The following is an 8496-nucleotide window of genomic DNA, read 5'->3' as shown; positions in this document are numbered from 1 at the left end:
GCTAGCTAGGAACTGTGGGACAAAGAACAAAATGCACTTCCTTTACTCCGGAAGAGTTCAGTAACATTTCAAAATTGGTAAAAATACATTACTTAGGTCCACTCATGGTTTCACTCTTGCTGCAGAGTCCTTGGATCCAGAACCATTTTCCAGGCCTTGTCCTTCCTGAAGTTTAGATGCTGTGTTCACACCTTTCCCCCATCCCCAGCCTTCTTGGTGCCTGTGCTGGGGTATCAGTTTGGTCCCAAACACAATTTGCTTCTGAACATATGTGAGAATCCAGATGAGCCTGTTGGTTCCGGGAGTCCTGTCACATACTCGAACACTGAATATATAGTGTGTGTAGGTAGTTGTTAGTGTTGAAATTGCTAGGTCCTGGGACTCCTGTCTCATGGTCAAAATTACCTGGCAAGGGCAAAGTCTTACCCAAAGAACAAACCTTCCCTTCCCACATATCTTCTACCCCCTTGACCTCTAAAATCAGATCTCAATCATCAATAAACTAAATTTAGTGGCTCATCCACTGACAGCTCTATAATGATGGTTAACAGATATATGTCTCCAGTTCAGACCTCCTCCCTATGTTAAAGATGTGAACTGCCATTGACCCAATCAGCATTCTTTTCATATCTACCATGATTGACTTCACTTTCATAGGCAGAGCTGGTGGAAAGGATCAATAGACATTAATGTAAAAACAATTCTAGACAACTCCACAATACAAATACACATTTTAATAAAAGGGTTCCTATAGGTCACACCCAGACTCAGTGGTACTGATTTATATAGTATTTGAATTGTCCACTGAGGAGAGTGAATTTTTTTACACAATATATCTGTGAAGGCTTTTTTAATTTTTATTTTTTATTAAAGATACGCAGGAGTGTTGTTTCCAGTGAAATGGTTGAGTATGTAATTCAAACCAATCCTCTTGCTTGGGATTAGAACTCTAGAAAAAAATAGAAGAGATTGTGCTATGGCTGTGAGGAATTACCAAGAAAGTGAAGAATCAAGAGGCCAAGATTTAGAAAAAGGAAGAAATCTGTAAAAGTGAGTTCCTTAATAGAATCTGAATTCTGGAGGAGGCAGTTGAGGAGCTGGAAAGCTAGTAAAAAAAAAATAAATAAATAAAGAGGGTTTGGGGGAGTAGAAGGAGAGAAAATAATGTGAAAAAGACCAAGATAAGTAGAACACTTACAAATCATAACAGCCTACTTTACATAATTTGGCACAAATAACTTGAAAACACATATGAAATGGATAATTTCCTAGAAAAAATATTTGACAGTAATGATTCCAGTAGAGAAAGAAAACTAAAACCAATTTTTGTATTAAACATTGAGAAAGTATCAGGGCCATAAAATAATAAAAATCTTTTTTAGTGCCTTTTAGGTTTGATTATCATTATAGTTGCCTAATAAAACTGGTGTTCTAGAAAAATACATAACTTTCTGAGGTGAGTATAACATTGATAATCAAACCTGATAACAGCACCAAAGAAAGAAAATTACAGACCAATCTCAAAGGGGTGGGAGGGGAGCAAAATGGAAAATCAAATCCAACTATATCAATAGCTAAATTTAAATACACAGCATTCCAATTAAATGGCAGAGATTGTCTGATGGGATAAAAAAGCACGATCCAGTTACATGTAGTCTACAGGAGGTAAACTTTAAGTACAAAATTGCATATTGAAAGCAAAAGGATAAACAGCTATATACCATGCAAACTGTCAGAAAGCCGGAGTACCTATATTAATATTATCAGACACAGTAATCTTCAAGACAAGAATTTCCAGAGATAGAGACATTCCTAAAGTACTATTAGACAACAATTGTAAATGTTCACACTTAAAAAAAGCTTAAAAGTTCATGAATCAGAAAGTGATGGAATCAAGGAAAGAAAGGTAATTTAAAAACATAGCTGAAGATTTTAACACTCCTCTCATAAGTAATTGATATAACAACCAGACCAAGAAAAAAAAAAAAACCAGCAAAGATATAGAAGACCTGAGTGATGGTATCAACCACATTGACTTAAATGACACTTAGAGAAGATTATAGCGCCAAACTGCAGAAGACATATTCTTTTCAAGTGCACATGGAATTATCACCAAAATATATGCAGGACCATAAAACAAGTTTCAGTAAGTAATCTCAAAAAACTGCAATCTCAGCAAAAGAAACCATCAACAAAACAAGAAAACCCACTGCGTGGGAAAACATATTTGCCAACGTCATATCTGATAAGGGCCTAATCTCCAAAATTTATAGGGAACTCATACAACTTAACAAAAAGAAGATAAACAATCCAATCAAAAAATGGGCAAAGGATCTAAATAGACACCTCTCAAAAGAGGACATTCAGAAAGCCAAGAGACATATGAAAACATGCTCAGTCACAAATCATCCGAGAGATGCAAATCAAAACAACAATGAGGTACCATCTCACACCTGTCAGACTGGCTATCATCAACAAATCAACAAACGACAAGTGCTGGAGAGGATGTTGAGAAAAAGGAACACTTGTGCACTGCTGGTGGGAATGCAGACTGGTGCAGCCACTATGGAAGACAGTATGAAGTTTCCTCAAAAAGCTGGAAATGGAACTCCCATTTGACCCTGTGATCCCACTTCTAGGAATATACCCCAAGAAACCAGAAACACCAATCAGAAAGGGTATGTGCACCCATATGTTCATAGCAGTACAATTCACCATAGCTAAGATCTGGAAACAGCCTAAGTGCCCATCAGTAGATGAATGGATTAGAAAACTGTGGTACATCTACACGATGGAATACTATGCTGCTGTAAAAAAGAAGGAACTCTTACCATTTGCAACAGCATGGATGGAACTGGAGAGCATTATGCTAAGTGAAATAAGCCAGTCAATGAATGAAAAATACCACATGATCTCACTCATTCATGGATAATAGAGACCATTACAAACTTTTGAACAATAATAGATACAGAGGCAGAGCTGCCTCAAACTGATTGTCAAACTGCAGTGGGAAGGCCAGAGAGGGTTGGGGGGCAGAAGGGAGGGGAGTAAGAGATCAACCGAAGGACTTGTATGCATGCATATAAGCATAACTAATGGACATAAGACACTGGGGGGTAAGGGAGGCCAGGTGATTGTCATGGGCGGGGGGTGGGGGAAGGATATATATATATATATATATATATATATATATATATATATATAATCAGTGCTTCAACTTTAGCAGAACAGACCTTGTGACCACAAAAAAAATCAATGTGCATTGTAATTCAATCACCTGCAATTTTAGGTTTTGGGACCTGTTTTTAGAAATCTGAGCTCTTCAGCCACAGGAAATAAGAGGGTTTTTATTTTTGTTTGTTTTGTTTTGTTTTTAGGGTAATCATAGAAAGTGTCTGGTCACTTAGACAATTGAGCTTGAAATTTAAAGACTCAAGTTTTAAGATCCATGCCTCCTCCTTCTCTAGTGCCCTTAGAAGCAACTAATCAACCTCACTGAACTCCCTATTTTTTTCTAAAATGTTCAATGATAGCAACTATTGGTCACCCTAAGCCCTACCATCTATAGAAACTAATAATAGAGGTTCAGAAGGTGCTAGTTTGAGTAACTGTTTTCCATTGCAGGCTATGGACTACCAGTTTCCTCTGTTCCTGGCAAAAGGGTCATTAATGCCTTTTGATTTAATCAAACCAGAGAACCAATTCCAGAAACTCCAGGACCAATTCAGAGAAGCAATCTTTAGAGCTCCATTTCCCTGAAACCTCTTTTGTTACCATTATTTTTGTATCTGTTAAGATTCATTCAGAGACACATAACCACTGTGAGGGACAAAGAATACGGGGTTTGTTGTATGCATTAGACCTTTGTAATTGTGAAATCTGATGAAGAAGTCTATAGAAGGTCATTGCCTCTGAACCTGAAGTTACTGTAAATCAGCGAGGCCAATAGTGAGGAAGAAAACATGCCTGTGAAAAGGGAGAGAGAAAACATACACTGGAATTCTTGAGCATAAGCTGAAAACTGCCTCTCACCCCCTCCAATCTCAAAGTCAAGGCCGAGAGAGCTGGCAAGTTTTTGCACTATAGCTGCACATTCACCTGATTTAGGACTTGGAAAAGCTAAAAGAAAAACTCCTGTGGGGGCTGCAAGATCTACAAGCTCAGCAGCAGCCCCCTGTCATTGAAACGAGCCAGGATAGCTATGGTGACAACATGTGAACTCTAGCATTTACTGGAGCCCTATGTCTAGCTCCAGAGTACAACCACTACCAATGCACTTCCTCCTTACCAATCTCATGCATATTGTTCCTATGGCCAGGCTTTGCAGAGAACTGTTCAGCCAAGTATCTAGTTCCACTCAGCTAAATGGCACCATACAAAGGCACTACAGACTGTTCAATCCTTCATAATTTATATTTTCTCATTAAAAAGAATGTATTAGTTTAAAAAAAAACTGCAATCTTATAAAGTATATTTTCTGACAATGGAATTAAATTATATTCCATAACAATAAGATTAAGAAAAATCTTAAATATTTAGAAGTTAATATATTTTTAAATAGAAATAAAATGAGAGAATATATTGAACTGAATTAAAATGATAACATACCAAAGTCTGTAGTCTGCAGCTAAAGCAGTACTTAGGGGGAAATTTATAGCCTTGTCTGTTTTTGAGAGGAAGGAAGGTTAAAAATAAATGATGTAAGCTTCCTCTTTAGGAAGCTAGTAACAAAATGTAGAAAGTCCAAAGTGAGTGGAAGAAGAAAAAAAAAATCAATGAAATAGAAAAGCAAAATAAAATTAATGAAGCCAAATTTTTAAAAAGATATTAATTGATAAGCCCCTAAAAAAAAAGTGACTAAGAACAAAAAAGGAGCTAGCACAAATGAGCAATATCAGTAATACAAGAGGGGCCATCACTGTTGACCTGTATATATAAAAAAGATTTAAGGGAATATTATGCCAATAAATTTGACAATTTGGATAAAATGTAAAATTTCTCAAAAAATACAATTTATCAAAATGATACAAAATCAAATGGCTAATTTTAATAGTCATATCACAAAAATTAATGTTATAATATCCCCATAAAGAAAACTCGAGCTCCAGGTGGTTTTACGATTAGTTCTATCACATTTAAGGAAGAAATGATTTTCATAAACTTTTACAGAAAACAGAAAAAAAGAAACACATCCTAACTGGTTTAATGAGACTAGTATAACACCATTACCAAAATCTGACAAAAATATTAAAAAAAAAACATAGGCAAACCCCTATGAACAAAAATTCCTTAATGAAATATTATCTAATTAATTCAGCAGTATTTCAAAAGGTAAATACACATGAACAAATGGAATTTATCCCAGGAATGTACTTTGATATTTGAAAATCAATCAATGTTATTTATATTAATAGTGAAAAGGAAAACATGGTTGTGTTAATAAATGTGGAGAAAGCATTTGGCAAAATTTGCCAGCTGTTTATTATTAAAAAAAAAAAAACTCAAAAAATTTGGAATAGAAGGGAACTTAAATCTGATAATTAACATACACACATGTACATTTATATATATAAAAAAATATATATATATATTGCCACATATATAATGTCACATCTATTTGCCACAAATCTACAGCAATATCATACTGAATTATAATATTTAAATAGCATAAACCCACACCTAGTGGACTGAATGATGAAATAGTAAATGTTTTTTTTCTCCAAAATTAGGAACAAGCTAAGGCTATCCACTCCAAACACTCCTATTTAATATTGCACTGGAGGTCCTAGTAAGTACAGTAAGACAAGAAAAAGAAATAACATAACTGAAAAATAATAAAACTGTCATATCTACAGATGACACGATTGCATATGTAGAAAATCCGAAGGAATCATATAAACTAGAAGTGAGTTTAACAAAATTGCTGCATATAAGGTCAGTCAATGTGTAAAAATCAAGTGTATTTCTATATCAGCAGAAAACAAAAAATGAAAACTTAAATCTGGTATTTATATTGGTATCATCAAGCATGAAATCTCTAAGAAGTCAAAACTCACGCAGAATTTTTGCACAAGAAATTGTAACAATGAGAAGAATTAAGAAAGACGAACAACAAGCACCACCAACCAGAAAGTTATATCAGGTTTATAGTTTGGAAGATTCACTATTGTAAAGATGGCAATTCTCAAATTTATCATTGCATCTAAGCATTTCCAGCAGGGTTTTATTTCTTATGGAATTGTATAAGCGGACTCAAAATCTTATAGAAACATAAAGGGTCAAGACAATCTTGAGTAAAAATAAAATGATAGGACTCACTCTATTTGATGTCAAAAGAACTATGATAAGTTATAACAATTAAAACTATGGTGTTGATACAAGGATAGACAAATAGATGAACAGAATTGATGACCTTTGTTAAAATGAAGAATCCATATATATGTGAATGTATTAGACATCTCTTATATACCACCTCAAATCTACTCAACCCACCCTTTACTCGTTTCATCTTGACTTAGACCAACTTCCCACAGACGCAACCTAACAACGCTTAGCCTCTTTCTTCTGGGCCTACGAGATCGCATTTGGCACTTCTGCATGAACTACTCAGATATACTTGTCGTTATACCCATGAACCACTCAGCCAGTGGGGTTGGAGGCCAATGGGTAAATGCTTTGCTTTCCTCTCCCATTCCCCCAAGCAGTCAATTTTTCTGAGGTACATTTCCTAAGGTTCCTCCGGAGGCCCTGTGGGATTGGGCACTCGTAACAGTGGCCATTCTCTACTTACGCTTGTATAGGCTTTCTCTGCATTTCTCCTTCACTCCCTGTCCCTCTCTCATTTCTTGGAGTCATGTCACAGATAAATTGTTGACATAATAAGCCTTTGTCTCAGACTCTGCTAATGGGAAAAACTCAGGTTAAACAGTGGATTCATATAATATATCCAACAAAAATGTTTACATATATTCACCAAAAGATGGAAAAAAATGCTCATAGCAGTAGTACTCATAGTACTATCAAACTGGAAATGATCCAAATATCCAAAAACAATACATAAATTGTGTTGTATGTTCATGTAATTTCATGAAGCAATGAAAATAAACTACTGCTACACACAAAACATGGATGATTCTCATAAAATCTTGAGTGGAAAAAAGCCAAACATAAATGAATATATATTGTATGATTCCACTGAGGTAAAATTTAAAAATAGGGGAAAGTATTCTATTGTGTTCCGACTCAGGGTAGTGTTACCTCAGGCAGAGGGAGAAGGTAGATTGGGTCTAAGAGGGTCTCTCTGGAGTGCTAGTCATTTCCCACCTTCTATTTCTTTTCTATAATGAAGTTACATGAATTTGTTCACTTACTAATAATTGGCAACATTATTTACTTATACATTTTGAATAAGTTTTACTTCAATAAAAAGTTAAATAGCAATACATATTACAAAGAAACAGAGCATGAACTTCAGAAGAATAAAAACTTTCAATGTGTAAAAAATTAAGTAAAAGGGCTAAGGCCTAGAAGATGAAGTATCTCAAATGGTACAACAAAAAGAAGAGTTGGTGCCCAATTGGTGTGGCTCAGTGGTTGAGCGTCAACCTATGAACAAGAAGGTCACTGTTTGATTCGGTGGAGGGCACATGCCAGGGTTGTGGGCTTGATCCCCAGTAAGGGGCATGCAGGAGGCATCCAATCCATGATTCTCTCTCATCATTTATGTTTCTATTTCTCTCTCCCTCTCCCTTCCTCTCTGAAATCAATAGAAATATATTTTTTTAAAAATAGCTGATGGCGGATGTTGAGCAAAAATGGTGGGGTGAAGGCACTTCATCCTCTGACCTGTTAAAGAATCTTATTCACAATTAGTTAACTAGTCTAAATTTCATTTCTACTAATTGTTGTTAACTGCATATAAAGTATGGCCATGAAGACATGCAGGTAAAACCAAAACAAAAAAGCTATTAAAGGATGATGAGTGACTATAGTTTTCACAGCAAACTAAAATTTTATTTTCCTTCACATAAACTCCTGCTGATATTTTACAGGACAATAAGTATCTGTAAATAAAAGAAACAATAATCAAATCTTCCATAAGAATTTTAATAATTTCATCAAAGTTACAGAATTTACTTTCTTCTTACTACTAAGGTTAATAGCACTTTCTAAAGTGAATTTAATGGTACCGATTCAATGTACAGATAGCACTTGAGTAGTAATGCTTTTAAACAGATGAATTTCTTTCAGTTGTTAATATTGGCATCTCAGTAATGCAGGCAAGTTCATAGCTACAAAGCAAGCCATCGTGACCCGTCTCATTTCTAAGATCTCTAATCTGGAGTTTAGACTTCTTGAGTTTGTTACCTACCATTTAACTTCTCAGCTTTTAAATCTATGGTACATTTCCAGTGATTCCATTTTATACTATTAAGAGGTTCTATAATGAAATGAGAATCAGGTGCTAACATTTTTTATTGGCATTAAGAAATAATT

The sequence above is a fragment of the Myotis yumanensis genome, unplaced genomic scaffold (assembly GCF_028538775.1).
Source record: "Myotis yumanensis isolate MYYU_CA2020_CCGP unplaced genomic scaffold, mMyoYum1.0.hap1 SCAF_6, whole genome shotgun sequence".
Taxonomy (NCBI): Eukaryota; Metazoa; Chordata; class Mammalia; order Chiroptera; family Vespertilionidae; genus Myotis; species Myotis yumanensis.
The sequence above is the reverse complement of the archived record's forward strand: the minus strand, read 5'-3'. Positions refer to the sequence as shown.